This window comes from Arvicola amphibius, unplaced genomic scaffold, assembly GCF_903992535.2.
Source record: "Arvicola amphibius unplaced genomic scaffold, mArvAmp1.2, whole genome shotgun sequence".
In the NCBI taxonomy this organism is placed as follows: Eukaryota; Metazoa; Chordata; class Mammalia; order Rodentia; family Cricetidae; genus Arvicola; species Arvicola amphibius.
In genome coordinates this window covers 454,276-458,782 of record NW_024582311.1, presented here as the reverse complement: position 1 = coordinate 458,782, position 4,507 = coordinate 454,276, and positions in this window count along the sequence as shown.

Below are 4,507 nucleotides of genomic sequence, written 5' to 3'. Positions count from 1 at the left end.
TTTAGATTGTTCACCTGGTCCTGGTTTAACTTTGGTATATGGTACTTATCTAAAAACGTGTTCATTTCTTTTACATTTTCCAATTTTGTGGCATACAGGCTTTTGTAGTAAGATCTAATGATTCTCTGAATTTCCTCTGTGTCTGTGGTTATGTCCCCCATTTCATTTCTAATCTTATTAATTTGTTTGTTCTCTCTGCCGTTTGATTACTTTGGCTAGGGGTTTGTCAATCTTGTTGATTTTCTGCAAGAACCAGCTTTTCATTGATTCTTTGGATTGTTTTCTGTGTTTCTATTTTGTTGATTTCAGCCCTCAATTTGAGAATTTCCAGTCTTCTACTCCTCCTACGTAAGTCTGCTGCTTTCTTTTCTAGAGCTTTCAGGTGTGCTGTTAAGTCTCCAATGAGTGCTTTCTCCAATTTTTTTTTAAGTGGGCACTTAGTACTATGAATTTTCCTCTTAGAACTGCTTTCATTGTGTCCCATAGGTGTCTTTATTTTCAATAAATTCAACGAAGACTTTAATTTCTTTCTTTATTTCTTCCTTGACCCAGGTGTGGTTCAGTAGTTGATTGTTCGGTTTCTATGAGTTTGTAGGCTTTCTGGGGGTAGCATTGTTGTTGAATTCTAATTTTAATCCATGGTGATCCGATAAGACACAGGTGGTAGTTAATATGTTTTTGTAACTGTGGAAGTTTGCTTTGTTACTGAGTATGTGGTCAATTTTCGAAAAGGTTCCATGAGCTGCAGAGAAGAAGGCATATTCTTTCCTATTTGGGTGGAATGTTCTATAGATGTCTGTTAAGTTCATTTGGTTCATTACCTCCATTAAGTCTCTTAATTCTCTGTTAAGTTTCTGTCACATTCACCTGTCCATTGGTGAGAGAGAGGAGTGTTCAATTCTCCCACTATCAGTGTGTTTGGTTTGATTGCTGCCTTGAGTTCTAGTAATGTTTATTTTACATAAGTGGGTGCTTTTATATTAGGGGCATAGATATTCAGGATTGAGACTTCATTCTGATAGATTTTTCCTGTAATGAGTATAAAGTGTCCCTTTCCATCTCTTCTGATTGATTTTAGTTTGAAGTCAACTTTGTTAGAAATTAGTATGGCCACACCGGCTTGTTTCTTAAGTCCATTTGCTTGATAAACCTTTCCCCAACCCTTTACTCTGAATAGATATCTGTCTTTGTGGTTGAGGTGTGTTTCTTGTAAACAGCAGAATGTTGAATTTTGTTTTCATATCCAATCTCTTAGCCTGTGCCTTTTTATAGGTGAATTGAGTCCATTGATATTAAGTGATATTAATGACCAGTTGGTGTTAACTCTGGTTGTCATTTTTTATTTGGTAGTAGAGATTGTTGTTTCCTTTCTTTGAGATGATGAAGGGTCGCTAGATGTCTGAGTTATTTTGGGCAGTGCTGGACCCCTTTGTTTGTGAATTTCCTTCTATTCTCTGTAATTCTGGATTTGTGGCTACGTATTGTTTAAATTTATTTTTATCTTGGAATATTTTGTTTTCTACATTTATAGTGAACATAAGCTTGGCTGGGTATAGTAATCTGAGCTTGCATCCATGGTCTCCTAGTTTCTGCAAAATATCTATCCAGGACCTTCTGGCTTTCATGGTTTCCATAGAGAAGTCAGGTGTTAGTCTGATAGGTTTACCTTTATATGTTACTTGACCTTTTTCCTTTGCAGCTCTTAATATCTGTTCTTTATTCTGTATGTTTTGTGTTTTGATTATAATGTGGTAAGGGGATGATTTTTTTGATCCAGTTTATTTGGTGTTCTGTAAGTTTCTTGAACCTTAATAGGAATATCTTTGTTTAGATTTGGGAAGTTTTCTTCTATAATTTTATTAGATATATTTTCTGGACCATTGAGCTGTAATTCTTCTCCTTCTCTATGCCTATTATTCTTAGGTTTGGTCTTTTTATTGTGTCCCAGATTTCCTGAATATTTTGTGATGAGAATTTGTTGGATTTGCTGTTTTCTTTGATCAGTGCATTTATTTTCTCTATGGTATATTCAGAATCTGAGATTCTTTCTTCTATCTCTTGTATTCTGTTGGTTATGCTTGTTCATGTAGTCTCTGTTCATTTACATAGATTTTCCATATCCAGCTGGCCCTCGGGTTGTGTTTTCTTCATTGCCTCCATTTCAGTTTTCAAGTCTTGCCCTGTTTCCTTTATCTGTTTGATTGTTTTTTCTTGGTTTCCTAGGATATTGTTTATGGATTTACTCAATTCTTCAAACTTTTTGTTATTCTTCTTGTCCATTTCTTTAAGGGAGTTTTTCACCGCCTGTTTAAGGGACTCTATTACTTTCATAAAGTCAATTTTTTCTACTTCTTCTTGATTAGTGTGTTCAAGTCCTCCTTTTAAAAGTTCCCTGGGTTCTGGTGCTTTCATTTTGTTTTTCAAATTTTTGGAGGAATTCTTGCATTGCCGCCTGCCCATTTGTTCCTCTGAATAATCCCCTTTGGGTCTTCTTTTAGAAGTTCAATTCACCCCAATAAATTCAATTCACTCACCCCAATGAATGATGGATCTTCTGGTAGACAGTCAGGTCTCCTTGCTGGCCAAGTGGCTCGCTGACAAAGGGCATACCTTTCTGCAGGCAGACTATTGAAACAGGGGACCTCCCATCTGCCTGGGTGCACTCAATTCCCGGTCCTGGAGCCCAAACAGGCTGAGCTGTGGGATTTTGTGGCCCCAAAGACAGGAGGTTGAAGTGGAGGGGTTTCTGGGTGCAAGCTGGGAAGGGACAGGAAGAGAGAGGCAGTATCTGGGAAGAATAACCCCCCAATGAATCTAAAAGGAACTTCTTGACATACACTTATGAAGACAGTGCTCATCTGAATTACTACAGTGGTCTGGGTTCAGCAGCTAAGCATTCTTTTTGATGATTTATCTGATTCCATATAATTTTGGTATGATGATGGTGTGATTAGCATTAGAGGCTTTTCGGGATTGGTTTGGTTCTTGTGGCCTCACACTCATATTTCTTTCTAAATCTATAGTGTCTCTTATAGACTTCATTTTTGGTTTCCATGTCAATCTTTCTGATTATTTTGGAGGTTTGCAACTGTTTCCTATGATCAGTGAATACTTGGATATATATTCTGATTTTTGGAGATGTTTTTATTTGATTTAATATTTGCCTCTTAATAGCTTTGCTATTTCTAAGGGCTTCAAGGATCAGATATTGTGGCAGAATATTTTAGTATAATAGTCCATCTGTATGTGTGAGAGGGTAATATATTTTTCTTCCTGGGGTTTATTAATGTCTCAAAATTAGGTGTCTGGCTTCTTCACTAAACTATTAGAAACTTTAATTTATTGTCTGAAGTTCCTGTGATTCCAAGTTCCAAGATCCAAGGCTGTCTTCTATTTACTAAATTTTTAGCTACTGTTCATCATATTGTTACCTGCATTTTGTTGTTGAAAACTTTTTTTAATAAAAATTAGGGGTAGGATTGTTCTGCTTGCATGTGTATCTATTCTCAACCTTTGTGCCCAGTGTCCCTAAAGGGAAGAAGAGGGCATGAGAGTTCTGTAACTAGAGTTACAGACAGTTGTAAACCTCCATATTGATACTGAAATTGAACTCTGATCCTCTGCAAGAGCAATAAGAGCTGTTAACCACTGAGACATCAATCCAGCTTCTTTTCCATTATTTCATAGTTGAGAAGAGCTTTCTTCATCTTCTGATGCTCACAGCCTTGGGAGCCTGGTGGCAGGCTCTCTCTATTTTCTCCATTTCCTTCCTTAACAAATGGATGGATCCATTATGTGGCTATAGACAAAGTTGTACTATCACAGTTTTACTCAGGCATAATAGAAAAATTTTAAAAATATAGTTAAAGTTGTACAGTGTGATGAGTTCACATATGGATTTGACATAAATTGTATAATAATTAACATATTCAAGCAAATTAGCACATGGCTTACTTTACATTCACTTGATATATTCAAATATGCATTTGTGTGTGTGCATGTTTGAGTGTTACAAATAATACTTGAAATCTATTCTTTATCAAATGTTTTAAGTATGTAATACAATATAATTAAGCCAAGCATGATGGTGCATTTCTGAAATCCCAGTAACTAGGAGGTGGAGGCAGAGGGCTGAATAGTTCAAGGCTAGCCTTAATAACATAGCAAGTTCAAGGCTAGCCCTGTCATCTCAAAAACAAAACGCATACACATGGGAAAGAACAAACAGTGCAACATAATGGACATTCTCCACTCTGAATATTAGATTTCTGGAGATTATTTATTTTATAATGGAAAGTTTATAACATTTGGCTACTATGTTCTACTTCCTACCACCAGATCCTAGCTGTTACATTTTATTTTGTATATTTTTATAAACTCCTCTTTTAGAGTCTATGTGTATATAAAACTACACAGTGTGGTCCCCTATGTCTGGCTTATTTCTGTTGGCAAGTATCCTATGGGTCCACCAATATTATTACAAACAACATCATCCCCTTTTGGAATT